We start from the raw sequence: 27,518 nt of genomic DNA, 5'->3' as shown, positions 1-27,518 counted from the left end.
AGTTACCATAGAACCAGTGTAGTAAGATAGTGATCCATGACAGTTACCATAGAACCAGTGTAGTAAGATAGTGATCCGCCACCCATAGACATCATCTAGCCAGCATCAATCATGATTAGAGCTCAGGGATATATTGCTGCATACTGAAAAGATATCAGAACATGAAACAAGCCAAACAACCTTAACCAGATGCCGGACGCACTGTACTACAAAGCAAAGAACAAAGTTAGATGTAAGGTACTCTCGGCTCCCAGACGTTTGGTGAGCTGCGCCACCAAACGTCTGGGAATTTCACTGTCAGAAACTGTCTCTTCGAGCCCGGCGAGAACCGCCGGCAGCAGACACGCCTACATTTATTATTAGAATTTTATTTGGTAGCGGCAATGCCATTTATCATAGTCCTAACACAGAGCATGAAGCTGATCTGCTCCAAACAAAATTTATAGCTGTGGTTTATTTTACAATAATTTTTCCTACCCGGAAGTGGTCCGCTTGCTACTGTGAGTCATCAGCAGGCTCTGTAACGTTAGCCTCGGGAGTCGGGTTTATCGCTGGGGGAAAGACCTCTAGCCGCCGGGGCAGGATGAAACACGTCCTATTAACAGGTTATGTTTGTTTCTAAGTGATTAATATGTTTATCCGCAAATGCGACAATGTTTTGCGAGACACCGGTTCTGCATGAGAACTGCCCCCAGAAAGCAGGCCCGCCCACAACACTCATGATTGGTTCTCCGATGCAAGGCTTCCAACAGCGCCACCTAACGTTATGCAAAGATTTAAATAGTAATATTCTCAGTCTTACAGGAGTGAAACGGATTAAGACTGAGGGCTGAGTCTAGATGTAAGGTGCAAATCCATTAAAGGAATGAACTGCAACACCTTTGTCGATAACTGGCACTGGCCCAGCATAATAATGACTTTCAATGTAGTTGTGGCTGATACGTTTCTAACATGGAAAGGACTCTGCTCTGTGGATGCTGCAAAAGGTTGCATGAGTCACCCCCCCCCCCCCAAACAACAACAACAACAACAACAACAATGGTATGACCCAAAATGCACCGGTCTCAGAGAATCACCTTCAGATTCAGATATCTGCTCCTTTTTGGAAGACTTAACAAAATAGATTTGCAGTGTTGTTTACAGTAGTGTAGAAGGGGCTTACAGTACAAGAGAAAGATACCTGACGTGTTGACTTGGGCCGCCTGTGCTTTTCGCTTACACATCTCAAACTCTGAGACCTCTCCTCTAGACTGTACAGTACATCACATCAATACCACCATCTGTCAAGCCAAAGCAGTGCAGCAAATGCACACAGCATTGACTGCTCCACCTCTCTCTCTCTCTCTCTCTCTCTCTCTCTCCGTCTCTCTCTTACATGTCTTTTTTTCACTGAATATAGAGCAGGCAGGATCAATATTTTTTCATTAGCAGCAGCGTGGAGATTGGATGGCTTGCATGGTCACAGATGGGCGAGCTGTAAAACAATGGGCAGGGGCCACCGCCACTTAGTTAATTACCAAATATTTGGTTTATTTCCCCCCCGAGGACCTAAAGAAAGGAGGGGGGCTGTGACGTTTACAATGAGATACATTGGCACTATGGAAAGCCATTCTAACATGTTCCCCTATGCGTTACTAATAGGTAAATGTGCTGCACTTTCAATATGACCTTCATGGGGCCACTATTCAACATGTTATTATCGCTTTACTTTCCACCATGCTATTTCAAGAGCACACTGTCGTTATTTACACGACCACTAGAGGTCGCTTCATTTGAAACGTTACTACAGGTTGTAAAAGCTGCTTGTACAAACGACATTATGGAGTCATTTTCGGCGGTTAAGGTTAAGTAAAAATGGGAATCATAATGAGCAGCTGGAGGTGAAATAAAGCATAGGATATTAAGGATAGTTGGATAAGAGGTGGAGGTCGTGCTGCCTGGGGGCCATTCTCAATTCACTGTCCGTCAACAGCTTGAGTTCATGCAAAGGGACTTGTCATGGGGACAAAAGAGGCGAACGCCGGCCCGTGTTCTCCAGCTCGCTGAATGAGGAGTGGAGCAGGGAAACGGAGGTTCTTGAAGAGTGAATCTAATGTGATTAGTAATGTGATCCACCGCTGGAGGGAGAGGAGGCACTGATTTTTTCATTTACTGCTGCAGATCACTCCTTATATTTATTTTAGAAAGGAGGAGGCACCATTTAAGTAGATACAGTACAGTAAGTGGTGTATTATGGGAATTGTAGTCAAAGGGCACAGTCTTGTAGGGATGTATTTTTTATAATATTGATCCCCAAGAAAGGAAGGGTAAAGCACGCAACTCTTTTTTTACTCCCCATTGATCCCCCCCCATTATCTTTGAGCACGTCGACAGATATCCATAGACTGATATAACGCTCTTTTGTAACAATTAAACATATGAGTACCGTAAGTGCATTGTAAATACATGTTAGACAAATGTATGTATATATGAATACATCAATATATAAATATAATGTAAGAAAGAGAAAAAAAATCGAGAAATGGGTGAGAACGAAAAGTGATTGATTGTGATTGGACAACCCAGTCAGTTACAGTCAATATCAAAAGGCTCAGTCAGTTACAGTCAGTATCAAAGGCTACACACCCTCTCTAAAATGTGCTTGTTTTTAGTGGCTGAAAGACCAAAATAAACACCCATAAAAATCTGACTTTTTTCCCTCGTCATCTGATACACTAACAAGCAAGATCAAGGTCAACTTCTAAGGCTTGCTTATTCTGTCTTTGATCAGCTTTAGCTGGTGACCACCACATTGGACGACACAATGTTAATCCCGCCTGATAGCAACGAATAAGATGCAGCTCCGATAGGACAACTCTCTTCTCCATGTAAATCTTCACCTCCACACAGAGGAGCAACAGCCAGGCATTTTCTGATGGATTATAGGGAAGCGGGGGGGGGGGGGGTGAAGTCTTTGGAGGCCCATTTGATACCATTGATTAGTTAATGGTTCCATTTTGAAACTGTCAAATTCTGTGACGTGAACTACATTTGATAGCTTTGCAGAAAATACATTGCTTACCTTGTGATTCCCAGACGGCAGCTTTACCTCCTGAGCTACTGCTGCCCCCAAAACACCATTAGTGGCTTTCAGCCATACCAACATGTCTACACACTGAAGCTACAGAAGAACTCCAATGACTCCAAAAAGCAGCTTGGTTAAGTTTAGGCAAATAAAACAATTGCGTTGCTTCAGCGTAGGATTGGTGTACGGTGTGTTTGGCCCCTTACGGTTATGTTTTGGGTTATGGTTCAAATGGACCACGTCGTGACACGAACCCGCCTCTCCTGCTTGAAAGACCAGGAAGTTACCGGTCTGCCAGTGAGCTATTTCAATATCAGACTGTCGTTATGTTAAACACCGCCAGAGGTCGCCGCCGCTACTTCCTGGTTACAACTCCAGAACCTGGCATATGCACTGCACGCATGCACTTCAGTCGCTTTAACCACCTTGAAAGTCGACCGATGTTGCCATTTTCCTTGCGAGGACGATTTTCGCCATATGGGTTGAACCCTACTGCAAAGCAGATGAGAGCCAACCAGTGACTTCTCTTGCGCTGTCTCCATTTCCATTAGCCAAGCACTGTTAGCTTGACACTCACTACTGTATCAGTTGGTGGCAGGAACACTCACCGATTGATGAACGGTATCACCTTTAACATCAGTTTCCATCACATGCCATCTGAGCTCGTCAACTAGCCGCTGCATAAGGCTTCAGCATTTTTCACCAGGCCAGGGTCAGCAGTAGTCTAGTTTTGCCTTTTCCCCCCACCCGCTTTTCCTCATATGCAAACTGAACAGCTGTCTACATTGATACAGTAATTAGCACAGGGAAAAAGTGAAACATTGTGAATGAAAATAGATTTGAGGACCAATGATGATCAAGGCTATGCTACATGTACATTATGTCAGGTGCAAGACAGTCATCTCAATAGTGCCACTAGCATTCTATGCACTAGCATAGAATTAAAGGAGCGATACGTATGATTTTTGCTGCGCCAGTACAAAATGACTATCATACCTGTACATCTGTAGGGGGTTCACACGTTTAAGCCCTATGTCGTGCACCTTTAAAACCAGTTGATTAAGTGTAACTTTTATTCTAACATCCTTTTTGTTGTTGTTAAAGATTCTCTGTTTGTACATTTTGCCTTTATTAAATAGTTAATAGTGGAGAGAGAGAGGAAAGAGAGAGAGAGATGGCCAGCGACTAAATGGTCCAGATTCGACCCTGGAATAATAATAATAATATTGGAATAACAATAATACACTTAATTTTTTGTCAAGTGATTTGATTTTGTCTTCAAAGCCATCAATATAAAAAAAAACAATATTTTATTTTAAGGTTTTTATAGAACAGTAAATGAACAAGACAAACAGGCTCAGACACAGGAAAAGAAAGGAAGGGGAAAAATACAAACATCAACATTCAACATTACAACGTGGTGCTACCAGCCACATAAGGTGCTTATGTATCTGTAAGAGATGATGGGCCCTATCTTCCCCCTGGCCTTAAAATAGCGTTTAACGCCAGGGCTAGCGCTATTAGTGGGCGTGGTCAAGCGCAGTCCCTATTTTCCCCTCGGCGCTAAACCCGGCCTTAACCATTTAACCACGCCTTTTACGCGTATAATTATTGTGTTCTGTGGTCATTGGTGAACTGCAATTACGCGATGACAAATTCTTGTCAAATTCTTCCTTTCGAAGCTCCAATCCACTCGATCCAGTCCGGGTTGCGGCTGCATGCTGTCATTTCTTCATGCCATGCTTGATGCTCTGATGAAGACCCATGGCTGAAACGCGTCAGTCTAGCCTGAAATAAAAATGGAAACCTGAGCAAAAGTCTTGCATTTTACTTTTTGGAGTGCCGCTATTCTCACTCATCGAGTGATTTTTTCCTACAAATTTCTTCATGCCAATTTGGATATCTCAGCACATCACAGATCATAGCCTGAATAAAACAATTCAACCTACAGCCAGGTAAATACAGATCTGTTCAGCAGGGCTGATGCGGTCTCCGTGTAGCCTACAATATTCACCTTATGTTCAGACGTGGGGGTGGGCCAAATTCTTCCGGGTCGTGTTAACACTTTCGGCGGTCACGGCACGAAATACAAATTAACGTCATGAAGAAGAGAGTTGTTTTTGTAGCGGACAGTGCAGGGGGTAAAACAGCCTACTACTTTGAGCTCAGTACACAGCCAGCAAGCGGAGTATCCACTGTTCAGATCAGGTCAGATAACGTTATCGTTGACAATGACGAGCACTTTCTTGTAAAACATACCTGGGCTCCAACAAAGAAAGCTTCAGATGGTTTTCTCTCCTCCGACGCAGTGCGAGCCATTTACATCTATAAGACCCGCAAACGTTAACGTAATTCCCTGGAATGCGAGAATTAATGAGCCAGTTACATGGCATTGCATTCTTAGACATTGCCGTTTGCTTTTATTTGGTATGTTACATACAATTGGCTAAATTATTAGTTAATTCAGAGTTAGATTATATTGGAGCAGCCAGCCATTTTTTTCCCTTTTTTTTTTTTGCCGGAAGTCGTCACACGACCACACAACCAGGTCAAATGGGCGTGGCTACATAAGGTGAATAGAACGTTAACTATCGGTGACATTCCTGATGCCATCCAATTCCATGATCTTTATATGTTGTCAACACATAACTTTCACAATAGTGAACAAGCACCCCCACTCGGCTCATTCAGGGCAGGTATAGTTTTATAACTTGTAGGCTACCTGCTGCTCCTGCACATCACATCACAGGCTAAATGATGCGACATAAATATAGCCTACATTATGTAAAGTCATGGCATAAATGTGTTTTTATTGAAAAAGTACGTGTCAAGTAAGCTAAGTATTGTTGGAGCGGACATCACAGTACAACGTGTTACTCGTCTATACCACGTTGTATTTGCGACGGATATATACAGTATGCCACCTGGATTAGTACATATATGTTTCACATAGGGTTGTGTTTTGATTTTTATGTTTTATTTTGTCCAATATTGAAATGTTCTAGAATTGCATGTTGTGTTAACATAAATATTATTTCTATCTACCACTTAGCCTACTTAGGCTGATTTGGTTGCTTTTTCTTGTCGAAATGTATTAAGCGTCAATGCATGCTGGGAGATGCACATGTGTGTCTGTGTGTGGCATTTGGTAGGGGAGTCGGCGCACTGAATAAGGCCTGGTTTTGAAAAGCGCTAAGCGCTAAATTAACGCCAGTGGGGAAGATAGAGTTTAAGGCCGAAACACCCATTCTGGCCTATTCTGGCACTGCGCCACGCCTCTTCGGCGTAAAGCGCATTTCGGGGCCTAAAAACATGATGCTGTCTTCCAGGCGCAAAGCGTGTTTTTTTGCGTTTAACGCCAGTTTAGCGCCTAAGGCCAGGGGCAAGATAGGGCCCCATGTCTATGGGATCCTCACACAAGGGGTCCATGAGGTACCCGCCGAGCGAGCCATCCGTTACCCCCACCCTCAGTCACTAGTCATTCTGAACCTCGTCAAAGTAGGCCAAAAACCTGTCCCAGATAGCTGAGAACCTTTTAAGCGAGTTGTTTCTCAGGGACCCGAGTCTCTCCATCTGTATAACAGAGATCATGTCCATCAGCCACACCTGAAAAGAAGGTGAAGAGGAGGACTTCCATTTCTTCAGAATGAGTCTTTTGGCGACAGTTGTCCCCAGTCTCAGAGATTGTTGCACAGCTGTAGGGAAGTTCAGAGAGGACTCCGAACAGCAGAAGATGGCCAGTTCAGCCTCCAGCTGTAGGGTTATTTTGTAGGCCTATTTTGGCCCAGAATCCCGTTAGTGAAGGGCAAAACCACAAGGCATGAGATAGTGTGCCCTCTGACACCTGTCACACAGTGGCGAGACAGAAGGGAAGATCCTGTGTCATTTATTTTGTGATGTTTTTAGTCAAATGATCTCATATGCTGGCTTCAATACATTTCACTTGATACATCATATACATGCCAACATGACTCATCATAAAAAAAGAAAATCCCGAAACAAGAAACTTTCACCGAGATAATTTCACTTTTACCAAGTACATGTCCTGAAACAAGTTACATTAAACTGAGAAAATTAAAAAGAATTGTTGAAACTGGTAAAATGATCTGCCAGTGCAGTAAGTTGATCAAAATAAATATATAAATCTAAAATAAGCTTGATAAGTCTGGATTGGATGCAAGATGACTTAATAAACCCATCATTCCCTCAAAGATGTACATTATGGCCATTTTGTCATGTGGGATAGTAGCAATCTTACTTATTACCTCTTTGAAAGTATGCATTCCATATTTCATGCAACAATCGTGAGATGTGCAAAGGAGCTCTAAATTGGTGCGTGTGCGGCCTGCAAATCCATTTAGAGAGCCGCACTTCAAAAGAACCAGACGGAGACACGAGCGGCTTTGTCCAGCCGTGAACTGGCAGGAGTCAGCGTAGCGCGGAGGGAAATCATTTCACCATCCTCAGATACTGGAACATGGTGCTGTGAAGAAGTCTTTTCAGAGGCAGTGTGCTGATGTAAATGCATGCTGGCATTTGCTGACAATGGGGGAAAAATCTGCCTCTCACGTCGGCTCGACGAGCCATCCTGGGAAAAAAAGGAGAGGTGACCGTGTGGATTTCAGCAGTGCAGCAGCCGCTGCTCTCTGTTCACCGCCCAGAGAAAGCATGATTATCTCCCCCTCGCTCGCCCCCCCCCTCTTCCCTCCAGATCTCAATTAACGTTTGTCACTGCTGCTATGCTCTTCCTCTCTCTCTCTCTTTCTCTCTAGCCTGGAAATGTCTGCATTGTGTGTTTCTGAACCTCACGGATACGTAGAATATCAACATTTCTGAACCAAAATACATTGCATATCACGTTTCTAGATACTGTACGTGTGTATCAACATTATACGCATCATATAATCTGTTTTTAAAATAGCGCGGTGGCCAGTAAGGGCATCCGTGTCGGGGTGGATGGAGGGCATAAACACTTAGTGTGAGTGTATTTCTACATTTAGGCTTCTAACATGAGTGTATTTCTATGTTTAGGCTTCTAACATGAGTGTATTTTTACATTTAGGCTTCTAACATGAGTGTATTTCTACATTTAGGCTTCTAACATGAGTGTATTACATTTAGGCTTCTAACATGAGTGTATTTCTACATTTAGGCTTCTAACATGAGTGTATTACATTTAGGCTTCTAATATGAGTGTATTTTTACATTTAGGCTTCTAACATGAGTGTATTTCTACATTTAGGCTTCTAACATGAGTGTATTTCTACATGAGTGTATTTCTACATTTAGGCTTCTAACATGAGTGTATTTTTACATTAGGCTTCTAACATGAGTGTATTTTTACATTTTGGCTTCTAACATGAGTGTATTTTTACATTTAGGCTTCTAACATGAGTGTATTTTTACATTTAGGCTTCTAACACCAGTGTATTTTTACATGAACATCTTGCCTGGTATAGCTTTATTCACTCCAGGGCTGGCAAGGCCCAAGAGTGTGAACCTGAACCTGAACCTGTGAAGTTATCTATCCAAAGGTTTATCATCTTGACACTGTTTAAAAGCATACAAATGCTCTCTGCAATTGGTGCTGTGTTATTTGGTCTTGCGTGGAGAATCTTTAGATCACAGACAAACTTGACTAATTTCCTTCCCTCAGCTTATTGATGATGTCACTTTGAGTTTTGCCAGAACACTATCTCTGCTTTCCTGATATTTATACCTGCTACAAAGACAAAGAAAGTCCTGTATAGGTCCCAGACATAATATTGTCAGGACTCGGGTCGGGTTCACAGGAAATGAGTTCAGACCAGCGGTGCTGTATTTTATGCCCTTACTATTTGATAGGGTAGCATTGTGATCTCAAATGGCTTTACTTCGGCAGCAAAGGCTCTGCATTAGTCTATATTAGCCACTGAAGGAGTTGAATAGGAATTTCATCTGGAAACACCTCATCCTCGATTAGAATTTCCCCTTACCCCTTTTATGCTGTGTTGACCTTTCCAGTCACAGAGGGAAAATTATCGCTTTCTGGAAATGTGAGGATTCCACGTAGTTACCACAAGTGGTCAAACCTTTCAGCCAGAGCTAGTGTTCTCATCATTCAGCAATGTGCAGTTGCATGAGCGAAACCTGTTACAGTCCATAGACTGTATAAAATATGGACGTCATGACAGCTGCGCAAAAGTGAAGCCAAAACATCTCTATTGCCCCCTTGTGGCGGGTCCCAATATAGGTAAAAAAAAAATCTCAGCCCCTCCATGTTAGCGGATGGGACATGAGCCTTTTTTTTTTTACGTAAAAAAAAATCAGCAAAAATGGTTTCTGCCATTTTAGCTATGACAGCCATTCTCAAAACAGCTAGAAGGCGGGACGGCCACACTATGTAGTCCGGATATTGTAGTCCGCGGTTACCATGTAACAAATGCTCTCATCACAGAAACCCTAATCTCTGTTCCACTTTGAGGCTGTGGATGGGTTGAATGCTCCTGCACCTTTTCTCAATTATTTTCAATGGTTTGATGGTGGCAACTTTGCAGTATGGATACAATGTATCCAAGATGAACGCATCTCTTGCCTTTTACGCACACTGTCATACATCCGTAGTACGTATACGTCCGTATGTCCCATGTTCGTCAATGCGATATCTGAGGAACGCCTTGATGGAACTTCATCAAATTTGCAAGGATGAATTGATTAGATTTTGGTGATCAAAGGTCAAAGGTCAAGGTGACCTCACGGACACCATTTTCAAGCTCGGTAACTGATTCGATTTTGGTGGTCAAAGTTCAAGGCTACTGTGACATCACGCCCGCTCGTTTCATGCTCGTTAACGTGATATCTCAGGAACGCCTTGATGGAATTGCATCTAATTTGCCTCAAACATCCACTTGGACTGATGACTGAAGCATGAACTGATTACATTTTGGTGGTCAAAGATCAAGGTCACTGTGACCTCATGAATGCCATTTTCAAGCTCGGTAATGCCATATCTCAGTAACACCTTGACAGAATTTTGTCAAACGTCAAAGTCTGGACTGACATGGATGTCGACTGCTCACTTTTGGCGGAGGCATATATCTGCGGTGTGGTCATTCTACTTATATTTTTATACTGTATACACATCTCACATTTCTAATATAGTAATCCATAATTAAGCACGATTGTGGCTGCTACTAACTACCAACAACTGTAACTGAATCCATAATCCATAGCCTCCCCCTTCATATACACCTTATTCGATTGACGTCACTCACGTACGGGCACGCCCACTGCCGCCATGTTGTTGACATAGCGCAGCAGCATTAAGTGACAGCCTATGTAAGAGCAGCGTTTATAGGAAGCTAGCCGCCGTTAGCGTTACCTGTATCGTTCCAATTGTGTTCGAATGGTGACCTGCGTTACACACGGCTGTAGTAATGACAGCAATAAAGTCCCCGTGGTTTGTTTCTATCTCTACCGTCCACAGACGTGAAGGGAGTGAGACTGGGAATACGTCAGCAGCACAGGAGATGTGTGGATAGTTAGGAGAGACAGGTGAAACAGCATTAACGGCATCATACAAACAACAACTCTGGGGTTTTTATTGCTGTCATCACTAGCGCTATTTTGTAATGGAACAGAAACGACAATAAGGCCGTTACTATAGTTGTCAGCTGCAGGACGGTATGTCAACAATATGGCGCTGTCCGGGGGTTAGCGAATAAGGTCTATACTAGTATGTGTTTAAATTTGAGTCCAGCATAGGTTTCTACTGTTTTTATTGCTTACTTTCTAGCCTATGTTGTTGTATTTGTCTTTTCCATGCTGTTACTATTTCCTTCTGCAACAACCTTATTCAGTTAAGCACTGCTCTGCAGAACCGTATGCCAATCATACAAGCTTCGCACGGTATCCCTTCCTATCAGCCTGCCTGAGTCTGAATTCTGTGCCCCTATAGTCTTATGTAATGAATGTGCATGTGATTACAAATGAGAGGAAAGTCTGCAAGAATTCTACCATAGAAATGTACTACTGAGACGTTTCTCATGGGCTGCTTTCCTCTCACTGCCTGCTTCTTAATTCAGCTTCTTATTCATGGCATATTTACTGTGCGGTGACAAGACTTCCGGGCTTTCAAAGACTACATTGCAAATTGTTTTCCAATTAGTTTGTGTATAAATTTATTTTTAAACGACAATTGCATGTTAAATGAGCGAGGTCCAATGTACAATCAGACAGTTGCATGCGGAAACAGAGCTTCTGACCTTAAAAAAAAACGTTGCTTTATTGCCAGAGGTTAGAAATCCTCCTTAAATCAGTTCTAACATTCCTATGATCTTTTGCCAAAGTCTTCCTCTTTTCTTGCTCAGAAAAGAACATCCTTTTTGCTTTTCAAGCTTCTTCTGATATCTTTGTAGTAGATCATCCTTCAGGTCGTTGACCTGGCAGTTGATATTGCTGTTTAAATCCCAACATATTGCCTCCGCAACGTCATTCCAAAGATGTATTGTGCAGCTGCTGCCGGCTGAGAATGCGTTACCCCCAGCCCCACTTTGTGCTTGATGCTAGAACTTCCTCAAACTGTAACATATTTGCTGTTCACTTGTCAGTTTTTGTTCTTCATCAGCCGTGCAGTATCTTCTACTAACGCCTCGTCCATTTAGCATTGCTGAAGTAAGAGAGATGTTAGTCAGGGAATATTACTCCGTCTGCCTGCACACCATGAAATGACCTTCAGAAAAAAAACATGGTTATTTTTCTGATGAATATGGACTATACAGATTATGATGAATATGGACTATACAGATTATACATGCTGGCAGCAAAATACCAGAGGAAGAGAGTCGGCACAGTAGAGTAGAGAGTAGTTTTGGCCCAGGATTTCTCAAACAACAAAAAGCCTAGCAGGACTTTGAATTAGTCTGCTATTGTCAACAGTAGACGTTACACAACGGCTAATATTTTCTGCTCAGCAAACCACCAAAGACACTCAGAACATCTCTCTCATTAAAGCGTTTTAGAGGCAATCGATAACGGTTCTGCTCTTTAGTCCTTCAGCAGGTTGTATGTTCATTTGGCAGATTTGGACTAAGACATGATGAAAGTATCCACAGGTCAACAGGTCCCTTGCGCTGTAGTTCTAGATGTATAAACTAATATGAGGCAATGTTTTTCCCAGCAATTAAAGATGTTGCACTATCCCTCTTTTTGAAACCTGAAATGTGGTCTGAAAGTGAAGACTCAGCTTAGTCAAACTGTGGAAATGATCCAAACTTGAGACGAGCCACAGGCTTTGGGGAGAAGGTGTCAGATGAAGTTGCACACTCCATCATGGTCCCATATTTGAATAAAGTGGTGACCTGATGACCAGTGTTTCCCTGCCTTCATCAGGGTTATTGAGGAGTAACAGGTGGTCATCAGGGTTATTGAGGAGTAACAGGTGGTCATCAGGGTTATTGAGGAGTAACAGGTGGTCATCAGGGTTATTGAGGAGTAACAGGTGGTCCCTGCCTTCATCAGGGTTATTGAGGAGTAACAGGTGGTCCCTGCCTTCATCAGGGTTATTGAGGAGTAACAGCTGGTCCCTGCCTTCATCAGGGTTATTGAGGAGTAACAGCTGGTCCCTGCCTTCATCAGGGTTATTGAGGAGTAACAGGTGGTCCCTGCCTTCATCAGGGTTATTGAGGAGTAACAGCTGGTCCCTGCCTTCATCAGGGTTATTGAGGAGTAACAGCTGGTCCCTGCCTTCTTCATCAGGGTTATTGAGGAGTAACAGGTGGTCCCTGCCTTCATCAGGGTTATTGAGGAGTAACAGCTGGTCCCTGCCTTCTTCATCAGGGTTATTGAGGAGTAACAGGTGGTCCCTGCCTTCATCAGGGTTATTGAGGAGTAACAGGTGGTCCCTGCCTTCATCAGGGTTATTGAGGAGTAACAGGTGGTCCCTGCCTTCATTAGGGTTATTGAGGAGTAACAGGTGGTCCCTGCCTTCATCAGGGTTATTGAGGAGTAACAGGTGGTCCCTGCCTTCATCAGGGTTATTGAGGAGTAACAGCTGGTCCCTGCCTTCATTAGGGTTATTGAGGAGTAACAGGTGGTCCCTGCCTTCATCAGGGTTATTGAGGAGTAACAGGTGGTCCCTGCCTTCATCAGGGTTATTGAGGAGTAACAGGTGGTCCCTGCCTTCATCAGGGTTATTGAGGAGTAACAGCTGGTCCCTGCCTTCATCAGGGTTATTGAGGAGTAACAGCTGGTCCCTGCCTTCATCAGGGTTATTGCCTTCATCAGGGTTATTGAGGAGTAACAGGTGGTCCCTGCCTTCATCAGGGTTATTGAGGAGTAACAGCTGGTCCCTGCCTTCATCAGGGTTATTGAGGAGTAACAGCTGGTCCCTGCCTTCTTCAGGGTTATTGAGGAGTAACAGGTGGTCCCTGCCTTCATCAGGGTTATTGAGGAGTAACAGGTGGTCCCTGCCTTCATCAGGGTTATTGCCTTCATCAGGGTTATTGAGGAGTAACAGGTGGTCCCTGCCTTCATCAGGGTTATTGAGGAGTAATTGCCTCTCTCTGCGGTAGAAGAGTGTCCATGTCTCACTACACACTCTCTAGAAGCCACCTGGCAGTGTTGCAGACTTGCCGTCTTTGTTGTTATATTTAGCTACTTTTGGCAACTATTTCTCAAAAGTGACTCTAGCAACAAATCTGGCAACTTTATCCGACCCCGGGAAGCGATGTTTATTTATTTAACCTTTATTTATCCAGGGAGGACCATTGAGAGCATGCTCTCTTTTTCAAGGACGCCCTGTTTACAACAAATATCACAAATTCAACAATACAAATCAGGAATAAGAATAGACTGTGGCATTATAAAATAACACAATCACACTCAAACAGATGAAAACAATACAGACATATAAAATCACAGGTACAGACAGTTAAGAGGGCAATGTAAAACAGGTGCAAGTCCTGTGCGATCCATCCTCAAGTAGCGTTTTGAATGACTCTATAGAGACCAGTTGGTCCAGTTTGAGAGAGTCCTGAAGTTTATTCCATCTATGAGGTGCGTAAAAGATAAAAGCATTTTTACCTGCTTCACTATTCATACGTGGAATAACCAGTCTAATGTGTGTCTGTGAACGAGTCTGATAACTTAAAGTACTAAAATTTAAAAGCGAGGACAGATAAAGTGGGAGCTTACCGCACAGGGCCTTATAAATGAACAAAAGACAATGCTGATCTCTACGGACGGTCAGAGAAGGCCAACCTACTTTTTCATAGAGAGTACAATGATGAGTGAGAAACCCATCACCAGTGATGAATCTCAAAGCACTATGAAATACTGCATCAAGAGGCTTCAGTGTGGAAGGTGAAGCGTGCATGTATAGTACATCACCATAATCAAAGACAGACATTACAAGATATTGCACAATGGTTTTTCTGTTAGATAAAGAGAAACAAGACCTGTTTCTGTAAAGGAAACCAATTTTTCCCCTTAACTTTTTGGTTAGATGTCCTACATGGATTTGAAATGAGAGCTTAGAATCTAGCCAAATGCCCAAGTATTTATAAGAGTTGACAATTTCAATTTGTTCACCTTTAAGAGTATGAATACCTACATTTGGATCAGACCCATGTGATCTTGAGAATAACATGCATTTGGTCTTGTCAGAGTTCAGAACCAGCTTGTGACTAATTAGAGCCAACTGAAATGCGTCAAAAGCAGTCTGCAGGCTTGCAGTGGCTGCTGCAAGACTGGCACCAACACTATACAAAATTGTGTCATCAGCATAATAATGGACATCACAATGCTGTGAGGGGAGTACAATATTATTAACATAAAGAGGGAATAATAGAGGGCCCAAAATTGACCCTTGTGGGACACCTTTACCAATAACAAGAGAGCTCGATCTAAAGCCATCGGCAACAACTGCCTGTGTTCTCTCAGAAAGGTAATTAGAGAACCATCTGATAGAAAGATGATCTAGGCCCATAGCTGACAATTTGTCTAACAAAATAACATGGTCCACAGTGTCAAATGCCTTAGAGAGGTCTACAAAAAGAGCTGCACAGTGTTGATGGTCATCCAGACCATTCAATATATTATTAACGACAAGTGTTGTAGCTGTGACAGTACTATGACCTGGTCTGAAACCTGACTGCTGAGGTTGAAGAATGTTGTGTGCCTCCAGGAAAGCACGTAACTGTGTACTGACTAGGCTTTCCAGAATCTTGGCTAAACAGCACAGTTTGGATATTGGTCTATAGTTATTCAGACCACTTGGGTCACCGCCTTTATGTAGGGGAATAACCTGTGCAGCTTTCCACACAGCAGGGATTACACCAGAGGTAAAAGTTAGGTTAAAAATATGAGCAAGTGGAGGAGCAATTATCTCTGCACTAAGACGCAGGAGATATGGGTCAAGGTCATCCTCACCTTTGGACTTCTTAATGCAGAGTTGTGTAAGTGCATTAAAAACGTCAATAGTGCTTACCTGTCTAAACGAAAAATGTGGAAGATTGTGCGAGTTATCAGATAGCGGGACATCAACATGAACTGCAGGAGCCGTATTTGCAGACTGCCTGTCAAATAGATGACCCGAGGATATGAAATGTTGGTTAAAAACATCACACATTTCAGATTTATTTAAAATAACACCATTTTCACTATTAATCTGCGGCGGGAGAGAGGAAGCAGGCCTGGATCTTAGTGACTTCACAGTCTTCCAGAAGTTAGCTGTATTTCCTTGTGTCTCAGCAAGAGAAGACAAATAATAGGTGGACTTGGCTTTTCGAATCATTCCGATACATTTATTCCGCAGTTTTCTAAATTGCAACCAGTCTCCCGGTTCACTAGCACGACGCGCCTTTGACCATGCCACATCTCTAAGTCGAAGGGCTTCTGTGAGATCTGCTGAAAACCAGGGACTAGAGCGATTCTTTACTCTGAAATTCTTGTAAGGAGCATGTTTGTCAGTAATAGAGTTAAAGATATAAGAAAACTGAGAGAATGCTACTTCAGGGTCTGGAATTAAATGAATCCTGTCCAAATCAGAGTAAAATAAATCATATAGAAAACCCTGCTCTATAAAATCTTTGAAATTACGTTTTCTAATGACACGCCCCTTTGATTTGTTGTTTTTCGCCACCCTGACACAAGCTGTGGGGCAGTGATCACTTATGCCTAGAGCAAAGACCCCACTATGAGGGTATTTAAGTGGCCTATTGGTCAATACAAGGTCAATCAAAGTTGATTTAGATGGATTCCTTAAATTTGGCCTTGTAGAATGCTGAATGAGCTGGTACAGGTCCAATTCCAGGCAAAGCTGCTTCAGCCTAGACGAATTTTCAGACGACCAATCTAGATTCAGGTCCCCCAAAATAACTAATTCGGACGAGACATATTTGGCCAACAGTTTCACAAATTCCTCTAAGGCCAAATTTGGTGCAGAGGGAGGGCGATAGACGCCAATAACTGTGACATGAATATCACCCCCTAAACAGATATCTAAGACAATACACTCATATAGTTTTGGCACAGATGAACTTGCGAGAACATGTGTAGCCAGATGATCTCTAACAAAAACAACGACTCCACCTCCTTTGGATTTTCTGTCTATTCTAAAAAGATTATACCCACCAATTATGATATCTGAGTCAGGGGTTCTCTCAGATAGCCATGACTCTGAGATGATAAGTACATCAGGGGAGGACTCATTTATCAATACATTAATATAATCAAGTTTAGGCAGAAGGCTCCTGACATTTAAATGTAAGAATTTTAAACCTTCAAGAGCCCTAAACTCCTGTGGGGACTTTAAATCAACACAGTTTGAGTAATTAACAGATAAAACAGAAGGAATGGGCCCAGAGGAGACATCCACTAGGTTGCCTACTATGACCCCGCTTGGCCTAGAAGCATGACGTGGTAGTCGCACTGTTGAAAAATTATTATTAATTAAAACTGGAATGTTGGGTAGGGACTCTGAGTTGTCACCATTGAAGTGATTTAAATCAGAGGAGTGTTCAGCAGGACCCTGGGAGGGATGCTCATGTAGGTGGATGGAAGTTATTTCTATGGTGGGGTCATGCTGGGATCTGTATCAATCAGAATTAAAAGCAATGTGCTGAATGAGGTTATTTGTGATTATTTTTACACCCTTGCTATTTGGGTGCAGGCCATCCAATTTAAAAAGGTCCGGTCTTGACCAGAAATAATCAAAGTGGCTAATAAAGCCACACCCAGTTGCGATGCAAAAGGTTTTGACCCATTCATGGAGCCCAAAAAGGCGGCTGAACTGCTCAGAGTTAGGAGAGAGAGTGGGAATGGGGCCTGAAAGGACACAGGTTTTACCTAGGCTCTGAATAGTGATTGAGAGTAGCTCAAGCTTTTCACGCAGAATGCGTTACCCCAAAGCACTTGGCAACAAATTGATGTGGCTGTTGTCAGGCTTACTCTCTCTCTCTTTCTCTCTGCCTGTCTAATGAACACAGCGCTACACACACACACACACACACACACACACACACACACACACACACACACACACACACACACACACACACACACAGAGTGCGTCATCTGGCGACTTCTAGCGAGCGACTTTGTGAGCAGCCAATAGCTACTTTCCTTGGAAAAGAGTTGGTAACACTGAACACTGCCACCTGGAAACATCATCATGTCTCAACTTCACTCGCAAGCATGAGAGAGATTAAAACTACTCCACTTTCTCATCCGATAAATATGTTTACTCAAGGGCACTTTTGTGTTTTTAGGGTTTCACAAATACACATTTCCTTTCTTGTGTGTCTAGCGTGGGCGACCAGATGGCATTTTGCAAGTGCGTCACCTCATGGTGTTACTTAATTTGTCAACTTTTCAGTCTAACCAGCGAAATAACAGTTGGCTTTCTCTCTCCAGAATTGCTCATTTCTCCAAAATGCATCTCCCTGTATCAAATAACTGCTGTCGACTCTCAGGGACACTGGATCTCCGTGAATGAAGCATTTCAATGAATGAAGTCCTTAAACATGGTGCAAATATTCAGAGTTTTCCCCCTGGGTTGGGGCTGCCAGGCGGTGATAGCCAGTGAATATGCATGCCTCAGGCCGAGCCAGGAGAGCGCTGATCATTCTGTATTATTCTGCCTGCTAATGAGTATATTTTCATACAGTAGCATAGTCTGTATTGAGCTTGTGCCTTCCTACAAATACTTGGGCATTTTAATTGATGATGACTTTTCCTTTAAACTTCATATTGATAATCTTCTAAAGAAACTAAAATTGGAATTGGTTTCTTTTTTTAGGAATAAATGTTGTTTCTCCTTCAATGCAAGGAGACGATTGGTTTCACCAATCTAATCTCATCATGACATCCAGGGATAGGCTATATTCTTAGAACATTATGCTCACTTGGCTCTTGCTATAGTGTAGCGTATTTACATGCTTGCTGTATTTAAACTGCCGTGAGATTTGTTTGAGGAGCATATGGAGACAGACGGGGATGAAAGTGTCCAGAGAGGGGAGGGGGGGAGCTCACAGCGCTTTGGTCGGGCTTTTCTCACCGGACTGGATCGCTCCGTGGAATCGGACAGGCGACCTGTCAATCACGCCGCAAAACAGTCTGAGTTATCATCTATTTTACTTTAAATGGGACCGTAATTTACTAAATGAACACCATGCTCTATTTGAAGAAGACTTGAAATTAGCGATAGAGACTCATTGGGAAAGTGTTTACTGAGGTCATAAATCAAGTGAGAAGTAGGGTCATTCAAATTAGCAAAAGGCTAACAGGAAATTAGTAGGCTAGCCTAGGCCAGGTGGAAGTCTCTGGGGCACAGCATGGGAATATCTCCGGACAACACCAGATTAAAAACTCCGGTGCTACTGTGGAATACAGAGAGGTATCTGCTATGATAGGCTTAATCAGCATTGTGGGAACTCCATTGGCAAATGACTTGAATGTAACAGACATTCAAAGTTATACATTCTAGCTTTAATAAACAGCTAATACTGTATATGGGCAGTCTCTCTCTACCCTCTTGTACTGCAGCCAAAAAGAGGCAGAGTGAGTGAGATGGCCTAAGAGAACCCTGAGGAAGTGCTGGCTGTTGTTTGGCAGCGTCCGGGGGTGAATAACGCGCCCCCATCTCGACGGGGCAGATGGCCTCTGTTCCGTCCCAGTCTGTCACAGAGGCCGTTGTCTCTTCTTCACAGCGCGGGGGCCCAGCAGGGGCAGAGGGACTGTACACTCACCCAGGCAATGGTTGTGTTCGGCTGAGGAATGTAATTTATACTGACACTCCCCATCACGCCCACCACCACCACCATGCTATAGGACAGCCCTGTTGTCATTCAAAGTAAACCGTCATTACGGCCTGTCTTCACGACACAGGTTCATAACATTCAGATTCAGATTGAGCTTTATAGAAAATGAACTTTTGGATTTGCCTGTTATAGGTCATACGAATTCTTAAGCTGAGCAGCAGACCTGTATATGACTAGTATAGGAATCGCAACAACATTGACAGGTCTCTGAGCTATGGTGGGCAATTTTTTCAAATCCAGAAATCTCAGCACCTGGCCACCTATTCATAGCTTTCAAGGGGCGTTACGTGCTGCCGGGAACGCCCACCTGGCGGTCAAACAGTACTGCTAAGTACTGTTTGAGCGGACGACAGCACAGGCATCACTACAGTATCTTCTCTTTTAGCAATAGTCTCACTAATCCCACAGTGCCCACCTGCTTTTGAGATCTGCAAAAAATAGTTTGCTTCTGTCTCACCCGTTCTCCCTCTCTCTTCACACGCGACGAGGGCTGTGCGCTCTCTCCACAACATTATAAAAACAAGTCCGCACTCCGCACGCAGTTTGTTGTGAAACAATTTCTCCGAACTGCCATGTGTTGGACAGTAACGTTAACGATAGTTCGGTTTGTTTGAAGTGCCCAAAACGTGCAGTTTGTTTAGATATCGTTCTTTTTCAACGCTTGATAGATGGTCTAAATATCCCTGACTGGAAACTGGTGGAAAAAAGACCGCTTTTTGCTGGAGCTGCGTCTGGTCAGTGTTCAGCGCCATTGTTGTTTCGAGTTTTGACCGCCAGAATGGGCGTTCCTTGTACTTACGTAACGCCCCTTGAAAACTATGAATAGCCTCCATAGAAAATATAATCTCTCAAGACAGATTGTCTATTTGCATGAAAATCTTGGCACATATATATAATATATATGTATGTGTGTGTATGTATACCATATATATATATATATATATATATATATATATATATAGGATATATATATATAGATAGGATATATACTATATATAGTATATATCAGTGGCGGTATATATGTATATACAGATCCTTTCAAAAAAACTTGAATGTCATAGAAACGTTTTTTTTTTCATAATTCCTTTCAAAAAGTGAAACTTTCATAGATTATAGATTCATTACACACAAAGTGAAATATTTCTAGCTTTTATGTGTTTAATTTTTCATAATTTTGGCCTACAGCTCCAGAAAACCCCCGAAACAGTATTTCAAGAAATTAGAATAGTGTGAAGAAAATCAGCAGTTACTTCTCAGTTATGACTGACTCCAGCCTCAGTCCACTCCCTCTGAATCTCCGCCAAATTTTTGAATCGTTTTTGCTTGACAATCCGCTGAAGCCCACGGTCATCCATGGTATTTCCATCTGTAAGTATATATATATATATATATATATATATATATATATATATATATATATATATATATATATATATATATATATATATAATGAAAGTGAATGAATCAGAAATTCAGAGACATGTTCTGAAATCTTGCTGCGCCCTTGATTCAGTTGAAGAACATTGCACTAATTCCTGCCTGCATAATTGTGTTTTGAGGTCTTCTCAACAGTTTTATGTGTCAGATGACATAAAGCTCTTGAGAAGTAAGAGGGAGCAAAGCAAAGTCGAGCCCCGCTGGCTTCCATCAAAGACTGTTATCACAGTATTCATTAGTGCAGTGGGCAGCGCTTCCTGTGACTCAGAGAGGCGTACACCGTTCAGCGTCAAATCACTTTGATTCCCCACAACTTTTTTTTACTACCTGCTGATTACCGGCTTGAGCGAGAAGCACGGCACAGCAACTTACACAGGGAGGGAACTTACCCCGCATAACAGTCGCTCAGTGGCGCTGGAAGTACTTTTAGGTAGGGGGTGCTGTAAGGAATGGACTCTCGGTGTTGCCTGCAAGGGCAGCGCGAAGAAAATTTGACATTTTTGGACTTTCATCCAAGAATATATCATTTTAAATTAACATTAGGATTATACTGTTGTGATGTCATTATTCAGTATCTTCTCCTTTTCTCACTCACTTTCATGTAAGCACCTGCTCTCCCTTTAGTCGTTTTACACTACAACAGACAGCAACACAGGCATAAACACTGAACTTATTATTATTATTATGGAAAACCAGATCATGATGAAAATCATGATCACAGAGAGCGTATGAAATAAGATTAGAGCTGGGAAGCACAAACTGTTTTTTAATGCATTTTGTTGCTGTTATAAACACAAGACAGCCAAATCCAACAATTTCAAAAATCCCATCTCTTGCCACCAGGGGGTGCTGCAGCACCCTCAGCACCCACCTTCCAGCTCCCTTGCAGTCGCTCCCCGATCCACCATTGGGCCATTGCAATGCAGCCATTCGGTGCTTGTGTTTTGCACCAGTTGCACCAGTACTCTGTGTGTGAAGCCACTATGAGTTATTTTTGTGATAAAATTGATGACGCCACTATGACATTTGTTGTGGCATAAAATTGACAACAGCAACAGACAAACTAAAAAAATGGGGTAGCTACCCGGTAGACTTAGACTTAGGGCCCTATCTTCGCAACGGCGCTAATTTTGCATTAGTGCCCGTTTTGCGCTGGAACAGCACCTCGCAAAGCATCATCATCTCGGCACAAAGCTCCATAAGGCGTGTTTCTGCCCAAAAGCATTTTGTAGGTGTGATTGTGCAAGCCACAGCGTCACGTCAGCAGCTTCCTCCTCACTGGGAGGAACAGAGTGAGAGAGAGGAAGAGAAGAAAGGGGCGAGAGAGAAAAGAGAGATGGGGAGAGCGAGAGAGGGGAGAGAGAACGACAGAGGGTAGAGGGAGAGAATTGGAGGATGATTCAATATAGATACACCATTAGAAACTAATAAAAAGAATTGTGATAATGAAAATTGGTGCTGATGGAACAATATTCCATTTGAACACATCAAAGGGCTTTTGGCACAACACCGTCACAACTTTCTCAAAAGCAATCTACTGTTAGCTCACACCACAGACCTATATGGTCGGGAATTATGTAGCCTAATAAAACCATGACAAAAACGAATTCTCATTTTTATTTATTCTCAACGTGGCATTCTGAGGAGAGAAGAGTGTGTGCAGGCGCGAGGTGTTGGAGAGTGACACCCATGCCCTGTGTAATGGTATCCAAGTGAGGATTTCCTGCACTGCGCGGAGAATACTGTTTGCGCTCAGGCGTACGCCTGGCGTAGTGGGTTTTTTTGCGCTAAGACCAGCTATTTGGTGGCGTTAAAATTGAGAGCACCCAAGGCCATTTTTTGCGCTGGAACGCCTATTTGGGTCAACGCCCAAACCTCTGTTTTCGCTCGGAACATAGCGACGGTATCTTCGCCAGAGTGCGAAATTACACTTGCGGTAGACAGATGATAGGCTAGAGGCCCACGGACATGCCTGGGCCACGCCTACACATGTGTCTGCGCTTAGATCCCAGCGCAAAACTGGACGGTGGAGGCAGACGATAGCTTAAGACACAGGGAAGATGGCAATAAGAGGCGCGCAAACGGCAGCGCAAACGATAGCGCCGTACGAAGATAGGGCCCTTAGACTTAGTTTATTTGTCCCGGAAGGTTAATTCATTTTCACTGTCCTGTACATTACAGAATCCTTACAGAAATAACATAACATAGACAGCAGCATCGTTATCGACACAAACTGAGACAGCAACAACAACAGTATGGCGAGACAGACAAACAGATCAGCGGGGCCTGCTGTTCAGAGCGGCTATGGCTGCAGGGAGTAGGCTTTTCCCGAGGCGAGCCCTTCGAAATGTAGGAGTTCTGTACCTGGGCCTTAAGGGTAGTGGGATGAGGTGTTGGTTGAGTGGGTGTGTGATGTCCTGTTCTATTGAGTTTGCAAAGCGTGTGATGGACCTGTTGTTTAGCTCTGTGAGGTTGCGTGTGGGGAGACCAATGATCTTGGCAGCTGTGTTTGTGATGCGTGTTAGTTTGGTCCGGTTGGTGGCAGAAAGCATGGTGAAGAAACATGTGGAACAGTATAGAAGGATTGGTTGAATGATGCTCTGATAAAGTAACAGCAGGAGATGGGGTGCAACATAGAGTCCTTTGAGTTTGCGGATGGCTGACAGTCTTTGTTGGCTCCTTTTTTGAATGTCCTTGGTGTGCCGATCAAAGGTGAGTTTATTGTCCAGAGTTACTCCCAGATATTTAAGGTGCCGCGTCTACGTGCCGACAGGCCGCAATGCCGATAGTCCACAAGCAGAACCAGCTGAGCGAGGCTGCTTGCAGCGTGTCGGTGGACCGGCTGGAGCTAAGCTCTCCCAGCCCCCACGTCTAAACCTAACCTCCCCCCATGCCTAAACCTAACCTCCCCCCAGACCCTAACCCAAAACCTAACCTCTCCCACCCCCCACGCCTAAACCTAACCTCCCCCAGACCCTAACCCAAAACCTAACCTCTCCCATCTCCCATGCCTAAACCTAAGGTCGGCATTGCGGGTGGTCGGCATAGCGGGTGGACACCATATTTAAAGCTGTCCACTGTCTCGACTGTTTGTCTGTTGATGATGATGGGGTGCTGAGGTGAGGGCGGGCTGATCACTAGTTCTTTTGTTTGACTGACGTTGATGTGTAGATGATTGTCCGCACACCACTGGGTGAAATGTGCGACTGTGTTATTGTAGTCCAGAGCAGAGTGGTTGTCAGAGAGAAGTGCAAGAATGGCCGTGTGGTCTGAGTATTTGAGGTAGGTTGTGGTGGGTGATATGCTGATGCAGCCATTGGTGTAGAGAATGTACAGGAATGAGCTCAACACACATCCCTGTGGAGCTCCGGTGTTAATGGCGAGTACAGGCGATGTGGTTGAGCCCACCCTTACTGCTTGCAGTCTGTTGCTGAGGAAGTTGTGGATGAGATGGATCAGACGGGGGGGAATGTTGAGATGGTGTAGCTTCTGGATCAGCAGGTGTTTCTGGATGGTATTGAAGGCGGAGCTGAAGTCCACGAAAATAATCCTGGTGAAGGTGCCTGTGGAGTCCAGGTGCTGGAGGAGGAGGTGCAGCAGGCAGGCCACAGCATCCTCTGTGCCCCTCTTAGCCTTATAGGCGAACAGGAGGGGGTCCAAGTGTGGGGTGACAAGTGGTAGGATGATGTTCAGCAGGCAATTTGTTTTGCTAATATTTGGGGAAGATTGCTTTACCTCCTGTGCCAGGCCCTGTCATCAGCCACTCCAAAATCTCAGGGAGCCTAAATCAACAAGACAGGAGAGGCAAGGAGGCATCCCACCATGGTGTACATGCTGCTGGAGAGGCTTTTCCACCCTGACAAGAAGACATTTCTGGGGAAACCATGAATGCAGAATGTGGGATCCCCCCCCCCCTCCCCTTTTTTTGGCATGATATTAAAATATATTGCTTTTCGGCAGAAAATATCGACCTTCAAGAACCTATATTGGTCGAACCGAAATTGTTCTCCCACTCAGGGCCGATGAGGACCAGAGACAACTCATTCCGCTATATATGGAAATCTCACTAAAAATGAACTTTAAATAGGTTAAAGGTATTCTGGGAGCTAATTAATTAACTCTCTGTTATTCTGAGGTCTGTCTTTTTCACTCAATTGAGGTTAGCTATATGAGCTATAGGTGCTACTGTAGAGTGCATTGCAGTACCGTAACAATTGATACAATAACATGGATGTATAATTGGTCAAAATGTAAAGGCAACAATATCACTTTTACATGATCTTTTGCTATGAGGCAATATGCTGTTCATGTTATGGTAAAGATGGGAGTCCTGCATGCAATCCTGTAAAGGTGACAAAGCTGAAAGACATTTGCTTATAATACTGAAGAGTTGTCAAATATTTTTCTAGTGTAGCTGAATTTTTCTATTCTTACGGAAACATAGGAAAATGTGAGTTGACCATTCCCCAGCTCTCTGAACAGTGAACACCTTTCGTGGATGTTAACGCCATTAGGCTTGCTGCTGGTCTGCTTGCTGCTTGCTGCATTGTATTTCACATCTGGGAGTATATTCACTTTATTCAAGCGCCAAAACATGCCACTTTATTAAGGCTCTGAAGGATTCTCATTGTACTATATCAAAATGACTGTGAGGCTATGACACTGGGGATGTTTAGTGCCAAATTGAAAAATATGGAATGGGGAGAAAATTTCCCTGCAGTCCCAAGTCGCTCGAAGTGTGAAGTCAACTAATACTGCATCAAAATAAAGAGCAAAAGTACAATGAGACATGGAATGAGAGATGGATAGAAATGTATCCACATGCAGCGTTGATGAGCCTTATCAAACTGAGGGTCTTGGTCTCCACTACAATGAGCTGAAAACACACCCGAGTGGCCTGCTTGTTTTGAATGGATTTGCCAGGTAATCAGACGTATTGTACAGGAAGATGGTCCCCATCATTCATCATTTAGCCCAGGACAACCTGCACCAATCCTGCATCATCATGTCATTCAATGGAGCATAATAAGTAGCCTGACAAATGCAACAATCACATAATGGCTTTGTCAATAACGCATCATGTGCGACAAGTACATCAAAGTCACTGTTTGGTGAACCCATTCCTTTTATATGGCTAGGAATCCATTATTATTATTATTATTATTATTATTATTATTATTATTTATTTATTTATTTATTTTTCCAGAGATCACAGCTTGTCAAAGAAATGATACCGCCTCCTTTCCTTGATCTTCGCCAAATGTCTCGCCCTGTCACTGAAATGCATCACTGTAAGAGTGTAACAGCTCTCGACAGAATCGAATCGGCATTGAAATTAGGTTTCTGTTACCGCTGTGTGATTTCGGTGGCTTAAGTCGAGTAGCCACTTTCTATTCAAAGTCAAATTACAATGACAATTCACAGTTGAGTGGAGAAGGCACTTTGTTTGCGGTTGTGGATGTACTCAAAAACACAGTCAATGGAAATACAATCAGCAGGACAACAAACATCAGAGAAATGGAAAAAATTGCAGCCTGAGAGACGTGATCACGGAGCTGAAAGTCATTTGTCACTTCCTCTATTCCTTTTATTTTTTGTGCTTGAAAGCTCTATCTCTCCAATCGAAAAGGAGGTGGTCACGAAGCAGAAACAGGAGAGAATGTCCTTCTTCTAAGCACTAAGTCTTAACAAGCACAGTCTGTAAGATTGATATTGGAATAATAGCTATAGTCACCTTATGGCAGTGATCCTCACTATTTTTCCGATGAGAGCCGCACTGGCAGGGCAAAGTCAATAGGAGAGCCACTTTTTTTTTAGGAGAGCCACCCGATACAAGCACATCTGCCTACCATTTTTTTTTGTGTTTTATTGTTTTCCATACATACATATACATATAGAAGTGATGGCCAACATCCTCTTCTTTTAAATACATATAATTGCCGCTTCCAAATTGTTGCATAAAATCCACTTTTCTGTCGTTGAAAAACCGAAAATCATTCATCTGGAGCAACAGGAAGTGTAGGGGGCATTAGTGAGTAAACAGTTGAGTCGTATTTCGGGGTTGTGTTACATCTTGGTTCACACCAAAAGCATCTAAGAAGCAGCGCTTCACTCACGGAAGCGTGGAGCGGCCGGTGTGTTCGGTTTCCCCTGTTTACAAGGACGCTGAAATTAAACTCCCTCTGCAAGGCTTTGCTTCAGTCACTTTGTTGATGCAGTGTTGCCAGATATATGGTGAGTTTCCACCCCCATTTGGTGCATCCGCGGGGCAGCAACCTGGCAACCACGCAGTTTCTTTTACACAGCAGTGAGGGACGGTCTGAGCAGGTTTTGACAGTATATTAGGCCGCCAACTAAAGCTTCGAGAGCCGCCAGCATCTCGCGAGCCGCGCAGCGAGGAACTAGGCCTTATGGGTATTGGGGTATCTTTGTTCCACTCTAGTCAAGCTTTTTACAGTATTAAAGTGATGGTTCTCCGTAACTCATGTTCCGCAGCTGGGAATCGAACCAGGGGCCTCCAGAGGCGGACACTCTGAAAGGACGCTAAAGCCCTAGCATCTGTTGCTAGAGCATCTTTTGAGGTCTCTGAGAGTGAGTTTTACACACTGCACAGCACTACCCGCTGGCCACCATTATACCTGTCCTACCCAATTCATCCTCTGTTTATTCCAAATGAAACAGAAATGCAAAACGCATAAATTACTGTGTGCCAAAAGATT

At 43.3% G+C, this 27,518-nt stretch overlaps 1 protein-coding gene across 1 annotated transcript in view; it reads left to right on the top strand.

The window, feature by feature from the left end:
- ncam1a (neural cell adhesion molecule 1a) overlaps positions 1-27,518 on the top strand; it is a gene marked incomplete at both ends in the record, with an annotated part of 454,208 nt that overhangs the window by 163,876 nt on the left and 262,814 nt on the right. The window lies entirely within an intron of this gene.

The sequence above is a fragment of the Poromitra crassiceps genome, assembly GCF_964638095.1.
Source record: "Poromitra crassiceps genome assembly, chromosome: 1".
NCBI classification, from domain to species: Eukaryota; Metazoa; Chordata; class Actinopteri; order Beryciformes; family Melamphaidae; genus Poromitra; species Poromitra crassiceps.
The sequence above is the reverse complement of the archived record's forward strand: the minus strand, read 5'-3'. Positions and strand labels throughout refer to the sequence as shown.